The sequence below is a fragment of the Ranitomeya imitator genome, chromosome 10 (genome assembly GCF_032444005.1).
Source record: "Ranitomeya imitator isolate aRanImi1 chromosome 10, aRanImi1.pri, whole genome shotgun sequence".
NCBI lineage: Eukaryota > Metazoa > Chordata > Amphibia > Anura > Dendrobatidae > Ranitomeya > Ranitomeya imitator.
Window position 1 is genome coordinate 36221195 of NC_091291.1, and position 16910 is coordinate 36238104.

A 16910-nucleotide genomic window follows, 5' to 3' on the forward strand; every position below is an offset into this window, starting at 1 on the left:
CCATATACAAGGCTGGGGAATATACCAGGATGGGGGCATATACAAGGCTGAGGAATATACCAGGATGGGGGCATATACAAGGCTGGGGAATATACTAGGATGAGGCCATATACAAGGCTGGGGAATATACCAGGATGGAGGCACATACAAGGCTGGGGAATATACCAGGATGGGGGCACATACAAGGCTGGGGAATATACCTGGATGGGGGCATATACTTGGCTGGGTAATATACCAGGATGGGGCCTATACAAGGCTGGGGAATATACCAGGATGGGGAGCATATACAAGGCTGGGGAATATACCAGGATGGGAGCATATGCAAGGCTGGGGAATATACCAGGATGGGGGCATATACATGGATTGGAGAAGCATATGCCAGGATGGGGGCATATAGATGGCTGGGGAATATACCAAGATGGGGACATATACAAGTCTTGGTAATATACCAGGATGGAAGCATATACAAGGCTGGGAAATATACCAGGATGGGGGCATATACAAGGCTGGGGAATATGCCAGGATGGGGGCATATACATGGCTGGGGAATATACCAGGATGGGGAGCATATACCAGGATGGGGGCATATACCAGGATGGGGGCATATACAAGGCTGGGGAATATACCAGGATGGGGGCATATACAAGGCTGTGGAATATACCAGGATGGGGGCATATACAAGGCTGTGGAATATACCAGGATGGGGCATATACAAGGCTGGGGAATATACCAGGATGGGGGCATATACAAGGCTGGGGAATATACCAGGATGGGGGCATATACAAGGCTGGGGAATATACTAGGATGAGGCCATATACAAGGCTGGGGAATATACTAGGATGGGGGCACACACAAGGCTGGGGAATATACCAGGATGGGGGCACGTACAAGGCTGGGGAATATACCAGGATGGGGGCATGTACAAGGCAGGGGAATATACCAGGATGGGGGCATGTACAAGGCTGGGGAATATACCAGGATGGGGCATATACAAGGCTGGGGAATATACAAGGATGGGGCCATATACAAGGCTGGGGGCATATACAAGGCTGGGGAATATACCAGGATGAGGGGCACATACAAGGCTGGGGAATATACCAGGATGGGGGCGCATACAAGGCAGGGGAATATACTAGGATGAGGCCATATACAAGGCTGGGGAATATACCAGGATAGGGGAATACACTAGGATGAGGCCATATACAAGGCTGGGGAATATACCAGGATGGGGGCATATACAAGGCTGGGGAATATACCAGGATGGGGGCATATACAAGGCTGGGGAATATACTAGGATAAGGCCATATACAAGGCTGGGGAATATACCAGGATAGGGGAATACACTAGGATGAGGCCATATACAAGGCTGGGGAATATACCAGGATGGGGGCATATACAAAGCTGGGGAATATACCAGGATGGGGGCATATACAAGGCTGGGGAATATACCAGGATGGGGGCATATACAAGGCTGGGGAATATACCAGGATGGGGGCGCATACAAGGCTGGGGAATATACTAGGATGAGGCCATATACAAGGCTGGGGAATATACCAGGATAGGGGAATACACTAGGATGAGGCCATATACAAGGCTGGGGAATATACCAGGATGGGGGCATATACAAGGCTGGGGAATATACCAGGATGGGGGCATATACAAGGCTGGGGAATATACCAGGATGGGGGCATATACAAGGCTGGGGAATATACTAGGATGAGGCCATATACAAGGCTGGGGAATATACCAGGATGGGGGCATATACAAGACTGGGGAATATACCAGGATGGGGGCATATACAAGGCTGGGGAATATACTAGGATGAGGCCATATACAAGGCTGGGGAATATACCAGGATGGGGGCATATACAAGGCTGGGGAATATACCAGGATGAGGGGCACATACAAGGCTGGGGAATATACCAGGATGGGGGCACATACAAGGCTGGGGAATATACCAGGATGGGGGCACATACAAGGCTGGGGAATATACCAGGATGGGGGCACATACAAGGCTGGGGAATATACCAGGATGGGGGCACATACAAGGCTGGGGAATATACCTGGATGGGGGCATATACTTGGCTGGGGAATATACCAGGTTGGGGCCTATACAAGGCTGGGGAATATACCAGGATGGGGAGCATATACAAGGCTGGGGAATATACCAGGATGGGAGCATATGCAAGGCTGGGGAATATACAAGGATGGGGGCATATACAAGGCTGGGGGCATATACAAGGCTGGGGAATATACCAGGATGAGGGGCACATACAAGGCTGGGGAATATACCAGGATGGGGGCGCATACAAGGCAGGGGAATATACTAGGATGAGGCCATATACAAGGCTGGGGAATATACCAGGATAGGGGAATACACTAGGATGAGGCCATATACAAGGCTGGGGAATATACCAGGATGGGGGCATATACAAGGCTGGGGAATATACCAGGATGGGGGCATATACAAGGCTGGGGAATATACTAGGATAAGGCCATATACAAGGCTGGGGAATATACCAGGATAGGGGAATACACTAGGATGAGGCCATATACAAGGCTGGGGAATATACCAGGATGGGGGCATATACAAGGCTGGGGAATATACCAGGATGGGGGCATATACAAGGCTGGGGAATATACCAGGATGGGGGCGCATACAAGGCTGGGGAATATACTAGGATGAGGCCATATACAAGGCTGGGGAATATACCAGGATAGGGGAATACACTAGGATGAGGCCATATACAAGGCTGGGGAATATACCAGGATGGGGGCATATACAAGGCTGGGGAATATACCAGGATGGGGGCATATACAAGGCTGGGGAATATACCAGGATGGGGGCATATACAAGGCTGGGGAATATACTAGGATGAGGCCATATACAAGGCTGGGGAATATACCAGGATGGGGGCATATACAAGACTGGGGAATATACCAGGATGGGGGCATATACAAGGCTGGGGAATATACTAGGATGAGGCCATATACAAGGCTGGGGAATATACCAGGATGGGGGCATATACAAGGCTGGGGAATATACCAGGATGGGGGCACATACAAGGCTGGGGAATATACCAGGATGGGGCATATACAAGACTGGGGAATATACCAGGATGGGGGCATATACAAGGCTGGGGAATATACTAGGATGAGGCCATATACAAGGCTGGGGAATATACCAGGATGGGGGCATATACAAGGCTGGGGAATATACCAGGATGGGGGCACATACAAGGCTGGGGAATATACCAGGATGGGGCATATACAAGGCTGGGGAATATACCAGGATGGGGCATATACAAGGCTGGGGAATATACCAGGATGGGGGCATATACAAGGCTGGGGAATATACCAGGATGGGGCATATACAAGGCTGGGGAATATACCAGGATGGGGACATATACAAGGCTGGGGAATATACCAGGATGGGGGCATATACAAGGCTGGGGAATATACCAGGATGGGGCATATACAAGGCTGGGGAATATACCAGGATGGGGGCATATACAAGGCTGGAGAATATACCAGGATGGGGGCATATACAAGGCTGGGGAATATACCAGGATGGGGGCATATACAAGGCTGGGGAATATACCAGGATGGGGGCATATACAAGGCTGGGGAATATACCAGGAAGAGGGGCACATACAAGGCTGGGGAATATACCAGGATGGGGGCGCATACAAGGCAGGGGAATATACTAGGATGAGGCCATATACAAGGCTGGGGAATATACCAGGATAGGGGAATACACTAGGATGAGGCCATATACAAGGCTGGGGAATATACCAGGATGGGGGCATATACAAGGCTGGGGAATATACCAGGATGGGGGCATATACAAGGCTGGGGAATATACTAGGATGAGGCCATATACAAGGCTGGGGAATATACCAGGATAGGGGAATACACTAGGATGGGGGCATATACAAGGCTGGGGAATATACCAGGATGGGGGCATATACAAGGCTGGGGAATATACCAGGATGGGGGCATATACAAGGCTGGGGAATATACCAGGATGGGGGCGCATACAAGGCTGGGGAATATACTAGGATGAGGCCATATACAAGGCTGGGGAATATACCAGGATAGGGGAATACACTAGGATGAGGCCATATACAAGGCTGGGGAATATACCAGGATGGGGGCATATACAAGGCTGGGGAATATACCAGGATGGGGGCATATACAAGGCTGGGGAATATACCAGGATGGGGGCATATACAAGGCTGGGGAATATACTAGGATGAGGCCATATACAAGGCTGGGGAATATACCAGGATGGGGGCATATACAAGACTGGGGAATATACCAGGATGGGGGCATATACAAGGCTGGGGAATATACTAGGATGAGGCCATATACAAGGCTGGGGAATATACCAGGATGGGGGCATATACAAGGCTGGGGAATATACCAGGATGGGGGCATATACATGGCTGGGGAATATACCAGGATGGGGAGCATATACCAGGATGGGGGAATATACCAGGATGGGGGCATATACAAGGCTGGGGAATATACCAGGATGGGGGCATATACAAGGATGGGGGCATATACAAGGCTGGGGACATATACCAGGATGGGGGCATATACAAGGCTGGGGAATATACCAGGATGGGGGCATATACAAGGCTGTGGAATATACCAGGATGGGGGCATATACAAGGCTGTGGAATATACCAGGATGGGGGCATATACAAGGCTGTGGAATATACCAGGATGGGGCATATACAAGGCTGGGGAATATACCAGGATGGGGCATATACAAGGCTGGGGAATATACCAGGATGGGGGCATATACAAGGCTGGGGAATATACCAGGATAGGGGCATATACAAGGCTGGGGAATATACCAGGATGGGGGCATATACAAGGCTGGGGAATATACCAGGATGGGGGCATATACAAGGCTGGGGAATATACCAGGATGGGGGCATATACAAGGCTGGGGAATATACCAGGATGGGGGCATATACAAGGCTGGGGAATATACCAGGATGGGGGCATATACAAGGCTGAGGAATATACCAGGATGGGGGCATATACAAGGCTGGGGAATATACTAGGATGAGGCCATATACAAGGCTGGGGAATATACCAGGATGGGGGCATATACAAGGCTGGGGAATATACCAGGATGAGGGGCACATACAAGGCTGGGGAATATACCAGGATGGGGGCGCATACAAGGCTGGGGAATATACCAGGATGGGGGCGCATACAAGGCTGGGGAATATACCAGGATGGGGGCGCATACAAGGCTGGGGAATATACTAGGATGAGGCCATATACAAGGCTGGGGAATATACCAGGATAGGGGAATACACTAGGATGAGGCCATATACAAGGCTGGGGAATATACCAGGATGGGGGCATATACAAGGCTGGGGAATATACCAGGATGGGGGCATATACAAGGCTGGGGAATATACCAGGATGGGGGCGCATACAAGGCTGGGGAATATACTAGGATGAGGCCATATACAAGGCTGGGGAATATACCAGGATAGGGGAATACACTAGGATGAGGCCATATACAAGGCTGGGGAATATACCAGGATGGGGGCATATACAAGGCTGGGGAATATGCCAGGATGGGGGCATATACAAGGCTGGGGAATGCATATACAAGGCTGGGGAATATACCAGGATGGGGGCATATACAAGGCTGGGGAATATACCAGGATGGGGGCATATACAAGGCTGGGGAATATACTAGGATGAGGCCATATACAAGGCTGGGGAATATACCAGGATGGGGGCATATACAAGGCTGGGGAATATACCAGGATGAGGGGCACATACAAGGCTGGGGAATATACCAGGATGGGGGCGCATACAAGGCTGGGGAATATACCAGGATGGGGGCGCATACAAGGCTGGGGAATATACTAGGATGAGGCCATATACAAGGCTGGGGAATATACCAGGATAGGGGAATACACTAGGATGAGGCCATATACAAGGCTGGGGAATATACCAGGATGGGGGCATATACAAGGCTGGGGAATATACCAGGATGGGGGCATATACAAGGCTGGGGAATATACTAGGATGAGGCCATATACAAGGCTGGGGAATATACCAGGATAGGGGAATACACTAGGATGAGGCCATATACAAGGCTGGGGAATATACCAGGATGGGGGCATATACAAGGCTGGGGAATATACCAGGATGGGGGCATATACAAGGCTGGGGAATATACCAGGATGGGGGCGCATACAAGGCCGGGGAATATACTAGGATGAGGCCATATACAAGGCTGGGGAATATACCAGGATAGGGGAATACACTAGGATGAGGCCATATACAAGGCTGGGGAATATACCAGGATGGGGGCATATACAAGGCTGGGGAATATGCCAGGATGGGGGCATATACAAGGCTGGGGAATATACCAGGATGGGGGCATATACAAGGCTGGGGAATATACCAGGATGGGGGCATATACAAGGCTGGGGAATATACTAGGATGAGGCCATATACAAGGCTGGGGAATATACCAGGATGGGGGCATATACAAGACTGGGGAATATACCAGGATGGGGGCATATACTAGGATGAGGCCATATACCAGGATGGGGGCATATACAAGGCTGGGGAATATACCAGGATGAGGGGCACATACAAGGCTGGGGAATATACCAGGATGGGGGCGCATACAAGGCTGGGGAATATACTAGGATGAGGCCATATACAAGGCTGGGGAATATACCAGGATAGGGGAATACACTAGGATGAGGCCATATACAAGGCTGGGGAATATACCAGGATGGGGGCATATACAAGGCTGGGGAATATACTAGGATGAGGCCATATACAAGGCTGGGGAATATACCAGGATAGGGGAATACACTAGGATGAGGCCATATACAAGGCTGGGGAATATACCAGGATGGGGGCATATACAAGGCTGGGGAATATACCAGGATGAGGCCATATACAAGGCTGGGGAATATACCAGGATAGGGGAATACACTAGGATGAGGCCATATACAAGGCTGGGGAATATACCAGGATGGGGGCATATACAAGGCTGGGGAATATACCAGGATGGGGGCATATACAAGGCTGGGAAATATACCAGGATGGGGGCATATACAAGGCTGGGGAATATACCAGGATGGGGGCATATACATGGCTGGGGAATATACCAGGATGGGGAGCATATACCAGGATGGGGGAATATACCAGGATGGGGGCATATACCAGGATGGGGGCATATACAAGGCTGGGGAATATACCAGGATGGGGGCATATACAAGGCTGGGGAATATACCAGGATGGGGGCATATACAAGGCTGTGGAATATACCAGGATGGGGGCATATACAAGGCTGTGGAATATACCAGGATGGGGGCATATACAAGGCTGTGGAATATACCAGGATGGGGCATATACAAGGCTGGGGAATATACCAGGATGGGGGCATATACAAGGCTGGGGAATATACCAGGATGGGGGCATATACAGTGGGGCAAAAAAGTATTTAGTCAGTCAGCAATAGTGCAAGTTCCACCACTTAAAAAGATGAGAGGCGTCTGTAATTTACATCATAGGTAGACCTCAACTATGGGAGACAAACTGAGAAAAAAAAATCCAGAAAATCACATTGTCTGTTTTTTTAACATTTTATTTGCATATTATGGTGGAAAATAAGTATTTGGTCAGAAACAAACAATCAAGATTTCTGGCTCTCACAGACCTGTAACTTCTTCTTTAAGAGTCTCCTCTTTCCTCCACTCATTACCTGTAGTAATGGCACCTGTTTAAACTTGTTATCAGTATAAAAAGACACCTGTGCACACCCTCAAACAGTCTGACTCCAAACTCCACTATGGTGAAGACCAAAGAGCTGTCAAAGGACACCAGAAACAAAATTGTAGCCCTGCACCAGGCTGGGAAGACTGAATCTGCAATAGCCAACCAGCTTGGAGTGAAGAAATCAACAGTGGGAGCAATAATTAGAAAATGGAAGACATACAAGACCACTGATAATCTCCCTCGATCTGGGGCGACACGCAAAATCCCACCCCGTGGGGTCAGAATGATCACAAGAACGGTGAGCAAAAATCCCAGAACCACGCGGGGGACCTAGTGAATGAACTGCAGAGAGCTGGGACCAATGTAACAAGGCCTACCATAAGTAACACACTACGCCACCATGGACTCAGATCCTGCAGTGCCAGACGTGTCCCACTGCTTAAGCCAGTACATGTCAGGGCCCGTCTGAAGTTTGCTAGAGAGCATTTGGATGATCCAGAGGAGTTTTGGGAGAATGTCCTATGGTCTGATGAAACCAAACTGGAACTGTTTGGTAGAAACACAACTTGTCGTGTTTGGAGGAAAAAGAATACTGAGTTGCATCCATCAAACACCATACCTACTGTAAAGCATAGTGGTGGAAACATCATGCTTTGGGGCTGTTTCTCTGCAAAGGGGCCAGGACGACTGATCCGGGTACATGAAAGAATGAATGGGGCCACGTATCGTGAGATTTTGAGTGCAAACCTCCTTCCATCAGCAAGGGCATTGAAGATGAAACGTGGCTGGGTCTTTCAACATGACAGTGATCCAAAGCACACCGCCAGGGCAACGAAGGAGTGGCTTCGTAAGAAGCATTTCAAGGTCCTGGAGTGGCCTAGCCAGTTTCCAGATCTCAACCCTATAGAAAACCTTTGGAGGGAGTTGAAAGTCCGTGTTGCCAAGCGAAAAGCCAAAAACATCACTGCTCTAGAGGAGATCTGCATGGAGGAATGGACCAACATACCAACAACAGTGTGTGGCAACCTTGTGAAGACTTATAGAAAACGTTTGTCCTCTGTCATTGCCAACAAAGGATATATTACAAAGTATTGAGATGAAATTTTGTTTCTGACCAAATACTTATTTTCCACCATAATATGCAAATAAAATGTTAAAAAAACAGACAATGTGATTTTCTGGATTTTTTTTTCTCAGTTTGTCTCCCATAGTTGAGGTCTACCTATGATGTAAATTACAGACGCCTCTCATCTTTTTAAGTGATGGAACTTGCACTATTGCTGACTGACTAAATACTTTCTTGCCCCACTGTACAAGGCTGGGGAATATACCAGGATGGGGGCATATACAAGGCTGGGGAATATACCAGGATGGGGGCATATACAAGACTGGGGAATATACCAGGATGGGGGCATATACAAGGCTGGGGAATATACTAGGATGAGGCCATATACAAGGCTGGGGAATATACCAGGATGGGGGCATATACAAGGCTGGGGAATATACCAGGATGGGGGCATATACATGGCTGGGGAATATACCAGGATGGGGAGCATATACCAGGATGGGGGAATATACCAGGATGGGGGCATATACAAGGCTGGGGAATATACCAGGATGGGGGCATATACAAGGATGGGGGCATATACAAGGCTGGGGACATATACCAGGATGGGGGCATATACAAGGCTGGGGAATATACCAGGATGGGGGCATATACAAGGCTGTGGAATATACCAGGATGGGGGCATATACAAGGCTGTGGAATATACCAGGATGGGGGCATATACAAGGCTGTGGAATATACCAGGATGGGGCATATACAAGGCTGGGGAATATACCAGGATGGGGCATATACAAGGCTGGGGAATATACCAGGATGGGGGCATATACAAGGCTGGGGAATATACCAGGATAGGGGCATATACAAGGCTGGGGAATATACCAGGATGGGGGCATATACAAGGCTGGGGAATATACCAGGATGGGGGCATATACAAGGCTGGGGAATATACCAGGATGGGGGCATATACAAGGCTGGGGAATATACCAGGATGGGGGCATATACAAGGCTGGGGAATATACCAGGATGGGGGCATATACAAGGCTGAGGAATATACCAGGATGGGGGCATATACAAGGCTGGGGAATATACTAGGATGAGGCCATATACAAGGCTGGGGAATATACCAGGATGGGGGCATATACAAGGCTGGGGAATATACCAGGATGAGGGGCACATACAAGGCTGGGGAATATACCAGGATGGGGGCGCATACAAGGCTGGGGAATATACCAGGATGGGGGCGCATACAAGGCTGGGGAATATACCAGGATGGGGGCGCATACAAGGCTGGGGAATATACTAGGATGAGGCCATATACAAGGCTGGGGAATATACCAGGATAGGGGAATACACTAGGATGAGGCCATATACAAGGCTGGGGAATATACCAGGATGGGGGCATATACAAGGCTGGGGAATATACCAGGATGGGGGCATATACAAGGCAGGGGAATATACCAGGATGGGGGCGCATACAAGGCTGGGGAATATACTAGGATGAGGCCATATACAAGGCTGGGGAATATACCAGGATAGGGGAATACACTAGGATGAGGCCATATACAAGGCTGGGGAATATACCAGGATGGGGGCATATACAAGGCTGGGGAATATGCCAGGATGGGGGCATATACAAGGCTGGGGAATGCATATACAAGGCTGGGGAATATACCAGGATGGGGGCATATACAAGGCTGGGGAATATACCAGGATGGGGGCATATACAAGGCAGGGGAATATACCAGGATGGGGGCGCATACAAGGCTGGGGAATATACTAGGATGAGGCCATATACAAGGCTGGGGAATATACCAGGATAGGGGAATACACTAGGATGAGGCCATATACAAGGCTGGGGAATATACCAGGATGGGGGCATATACAAGGCTGGGGAATATGCCAGGATGGGGGCATATACAAGGCTGGGGAATGCATATACAAGGCTGGGGAATATACCAGGATGGGGGCATATACAAGGCTGGGGAATATACCAGGATGGGGGCATATACAAGGCTGGGGAATATACTAGGATGAGGCCATATACAAGGCTGGGGAATATACCAGGATGGGGGCATATACAAGGCTGGGGAATATACCAGGATGAGGGGCACATACAAGGCTGGGGAATATACCAGGATGGGGGCGCATACAAGGCTGGGGAATATACCAGGATGGGGGCGCATACAAGGCTGGGGAATATACTAGGATGAGGCCATATACAAGGCTGGGGAATATACCAGGATAGGGGAATACACTAGGATGAGGCCATATACAAGGCTGGGGAATATACCAGGATGGGGGCATATACAAGGCTGGGGAATATACCAGGATGGGGGCATATACAAGGCTGGGGAATATACTAGGATGAGGCCATATACAAGGCTGGGGAATATACCAGGATAGGGGAATACACTAGGATGAGGCCATATACAAGGCTGGGGAATATACCAGGATGGGGGCATATACAAGGCTGGGGAATATACCAGGATGGGGGCATATACAAGGCTGGGGAATATACCAGGATGGGGGCGCATACAAGGCCGGGGAATATACTAGGATGAGGCCATATACAAGGCTGGGGAATATACCAGGATAGGGGAATACACTAGGATGAAGCCATATACAAGGCTGGGGAATATACCAGGATGGGGGCATATACAAGGCTGGGGAATATGCCAGGATGGGGGCATATACAAGGCTGGGGAATATACCAGGATGGGGGCATATACAAGGCTGGGGAATATACCAGGATGGGGGCATATACAAGGCTGGGGAATATACTAGGATGAGGCCATATACAAGGCTGGGGAATATACCAGGATGGGGGCATATACAAGACTGGGGAATATACCAGGATGGGGGCATATACTAGGATGAGGCCATATACCAGGATGGGGGCATATACAAGGCTGGGGAATATACCAGGATGAGGGGCACATACAAGGCTGGGGAATATACCAGGATGGGGGCGCATACAAGGCTGGGGAATATACTAGGATGAGGCCATATACAAGGCTGGGGAATATACCAGGATAGGGGAATACACTAGGATGAGGCCATATACAAGGCTGGGGAATATACCAGGATGGGGGCATATACAAGGCTGGGGAATATACTAGGATGAGGCCATATACAAGGCTGGGGAATATACCAGGATAGGGGAATACACTAGGATGAGGCCATATACAAGGCTGGGGAATATACCAGGATGGGGGCATATACAAGGCTGGGGAATATACCAGGATGAGGCCATATACAAGGCTGGGGAATATACCAGGATAGGGGAATACACTAGGATGAGGCCATATACAAGTCTTGGTAATATACCAGGATGGAAGCATATACAAGGCTGGGAAATATACCAGGATGGGGGCATATACAAGGCTGGGGAATATACCAGGATGGGGGCATATACATGGCTGGGGAATATACCAGGATGGGGAGCATATACCAGGATGGGGGAATATACCAGGATGGGGGCATATACCAGGATGGGGGCATATACAAGGCTGGGGAATATACCAGGATGGGGGCATATACAAGGCTGGGGAATATACCAGGATGGGGGCATATACAAGGCTGTGGAATATACCAGGATGGGGGCATATACAAGGCTGTGGAATATACCAGGATGGGGGCATATACAAGGCTGTGGAATATACCAGGATGGGGCATATACAAGGCTGGGGAATATACCAGGATGGGGGCATATACAAGGCTGGGGAATATACCAGGATGGGGGCATATACAGTGGGGCAAAAAAGTATTTAGTCAGTCAGCAATAGTGCAAGTTCCACCACTTAAAAAGATGAGAGGCGTCTGTAATTTACATCATAGGTAGACCTCAACTATGGGAGACAAACTGAGAAAAAAAAATCCAGAAAATCACATTGTCTGTTTTTTTAACATTTTATTTGCATATTATGGTGGAAAATAAGTATTTGGTCAGAAACAAACAATCAAGATTTCTGGCTCTCACAGACCTGTAACTTCTTCTTTAAGAGTCTCCTCTTTCCTCCACTCATTACCTGTAGTAATGGCACCTGTTTAAACTTGTTATCAGTATAAAAAGACACCTGTGCACACCCTCAAACAGTCTGACTCCAAACTCCACTATGGTGAAGACCAAAGAGCTGTCAAAGGACACCAGAAACAAAATTGTAGCCCTGCACCAGGCTGGGAAGACTGAATCTGCAATAGCCAACCAGCTTGGAGTGAAGAAATCAACAGTGGGAGCAATAATTAGAAAATGGAAGACATACAAGACCACTGATAATCTCCCTCGATCTGGGGCGACACGCAAAATCCCACCCCGTGGGGTCAGAATGATCACAAGAACGGTGAGCAAAAATCCCAGAACCACGCGGGGGACCTAGTGAATGAACTGCAGAGAGCTGGGACCAATGTAACAAGGCCTACCATAAGTAACACACTACGCCACCATGGACTCAGATCCTGCAGTGCCAGACGTGTCCCACTGCTTAAGCCAGTACATGTCAGGGCCCGTCTGAAGTTTGCTAGAGAGCATTTGGATGATCCAGAGGAGTTTTGGGAGAATGTCCTATGGTCTGATGAAACCAAACTGGAACTGTTTGGTAGAAACACAACTTGTCGTGTTTGGAGGAAAAAGAATACTGAGTTGCATCCATCAAACACCATACCTACTGTAAAGCATAGTGGTGGAAACATCATGCTTTGGGGCTGTTTCTCTGCAAAGGGGCCAGGACGACTGATCCGGGTACATGAAAGAATGAATGGGGCCACGTATCGTGAGATTTTGAGTGCAAACCTCCTTCCATCAGCAAGGGCATTGAAGATGAAACGTGGCTGGGTCTTTCAACATGACAGTGATCCAAAGCACACCGCCAGGGCAACGAAGGAGTGGCTTCGTAAGAAGCATTTCAAGGTCCTGGAGTGGCCTAGCCAGTTTCCAGATCTCAACCCTATAGAAAACCTTTGGAGGGAGTTGAAAGTCCGTGTTGCCAAGCGAAAAGCCAAAAACATCACTGCTCTAGAGGAGATCTGCATGGAGGAATGGACCAACATACCAACAACAGTATGTGGCAACCTTGTGAAGACTTATAGAAAACGTTTGTCCTCTGTCATTGCCAACAAAGGATATATTACAAAGTATTGAGATGAAATTTTGTTTCTGACCAAATACTTATTTTCCACCATAATATGCAAATAAAATGTTAAAAAAACAGACAATGTGATTTTCTGGATTTTTTTTTCTCAGTTTGTCTCCCATAGTTGAGGTCTACCTATGATGTAAATTACAGACGCCTCTCATCTTTTTAAGTGATGGAACTTGCACTATTGCTGACTGACTAAATACTTTCTTGCCCCACTGTACAAGGCTGGGGAATATACCAGGATGGGGGCATATACAAGGCTGGGGAATATACCAGGATGGGGGCATATACAAGGCTGGGGAATATACCAGGATGGGGGCATATACAAGGCTGGGGAATATACTAGGATGAGGCCATATACAAGGCTGGGGAATATACCAGGATGGGGGCATATACAAGGCTGGGGAATATACCAGGATGAGGGGCACATACAAGGCTGGGGAATATACCAGGATGGGGGCGCATACAAGGCTGGGGAATATACTAGGATGAGTCCATATACAAGGCTGGGGAATATACCAGGATAGGGGAATACACTAGGATGAGGCATATACAAGGCTGGGGAATATACCAGGATGGGGGCATATACAAGGCTGGGGAATATACTAGGATGAGGCCATATACAAGGCTGGGGAATATACCAGGATAGGGGAATACACTAGGATGAGGCCATATACAAGGCTGGGGAATATACCAGGATGGGGGCATATACAAGGCTGGGGAATATACCAGGATGGGGGCATATACAAGGTTGGGGAATATACCAGGATGGGGGCATATACAAGGCTGGGGAATATACCAGGATGGGGGCATATACAAGGCTGGGGAATATACCAGGATGGGGGCGCATACAAGGCTGGGGAATATACTAGGATGAGGCCATATACAAGGCTGGGGAATATACCAGGATAGGGGAATACACTAGGATGAGGCCATATACAAGGCTGGGGAATATACCAGGATGGGGGCATATACAAGGCTGGGGAATATACCAGGATGGGGGCATATACAAGGCTGGGGAATATACCAGGATGGGGGCATATACAAGGCTGGGGAATATACCAGGATGAGGGGCACATACAAGGCTGGGGAATATACCAGGATGGGGGCGCATACAAGTCTGGGGAATATACTAGGATGAGGCCATATACAAGGCTGGGGAATATACCAGGATAGGGGAATACACTAGGATGAGGCCATATCCAAGGCTGGGGAATATACCAGGATGGGGGCATATACAAGGCTGGGGAATATACCAGGATGGGGAATATACCAGGATGGGGGCGCATACAAGGCTGGGGAATATACTAGGATGGGGGCATATACAAGGCTGGGGAATATACCAGGATGGGGGCATATACAAGGCTGGGGAATATACCAGGATGGGGGCGCATACAAGTCTGGGGAATATACTAGGATGAGGCCATATACAAGGCTGGGGAATATACCAGGATGGGGGCATATACAAGGCTGGTGAATATACCAGGATGGGGAATATACCAGGATGGGGGCGCATACAAGGCTGGGGAATATACTAGGATGAGGCCATATACAAGGCTGGGGAATATACCAGGATAGGGGAATACACTAGGATGAGGCCATATACAAGGCTGGGGAATATACCAGGATGGGGGCATATACAAGGCTGGGGAATATACCAGGATGGGGGCATATACAAGGCTGGGGAATATACCAGGATGGGGGCATATACAAGGCTGGGGAATATACTAGGATGAGGCCATATACAAGGCTGGGGAATATACCAGGATGGGGAATATACCAGGATGGGGGCGCATACAAGGCTGGGGAATATACTAGGATGAGGCCATATACAAGGTTGGGGAATATACCAGGATAGGGGAATACACTAGGATGAGGCCATATACAAGGCTGGGGAATATACCAGGATGGGGGCATATACAAGGCTGGGGAATATACCAGGATGGGGGCATATACAAGGCTGGGGAATATACTAGGATGAGGCCATATACAAGGCTGGGGAATATACTAGGATGAGGCCATATACAAGGCTGGGGAATATACCAGGATAGGGGAATACACTAGGATGAGGCCATATACAAGGCTGGGGAATATACAAGGCTGGGGAATATACCAGGATGAGGGGCACATACAAGGCTGGGGAATATACCAGGATGGGGGCGCATACAAGGCTGGGGAATATACCAGGATAGGGGCATATACAAGGCTGGGGAATATACCAGGATGGGGGCATATACAAGGCTGGGGAATATACTAGGATGAGGCCATATACAAGGCTGGGGAATATACCAGGATAGGGGAATACACTAGGATGAGGCCATATACAAGGCTGGGGAATATACCAGGATGGGGGCATATACAAGGCTGGGGAATATACCAGGATGGGGGCATATACAAGGCTGGGGAATATACTAGGATGAGGCCATATACAAGGCTGGGGAATATACCAGGATGGGGGCATATACAAGGCTGGGGAATATACCAGGATGAGGGGCACATACAAGGCTGGGGAATATACCAGGATGGGGGCGCATACAAGGCTGGGGAATATACTAGGATGAGGCCATATACAAGGCTGGGGAATATACCAGGATAGGGGAATATACCAGGATGGGGGCATATACAAGGCTGGGGAATATACTAGGATGAGGCCATATACAAGGCTGGGGAATATACCAGGATAGGGGAATACACTAGGATGAGGCCATATACAAGGCTGGGGAATATACCAGGATGGGGGCATATACAAGGCTGGGGAATATACCAGGATGGGGGCATATACAAGGCTGGGGAATATACTAGGATGAGGCCATATACAAGGCTGGGGAATATACCAGGATGGGGGCATATACAAGGCTGGGGAATATACCAGGATGAGGGGCACATACAAGGCTGGGGAATATACCAGGATGGGGGCGCATACAAGGCTG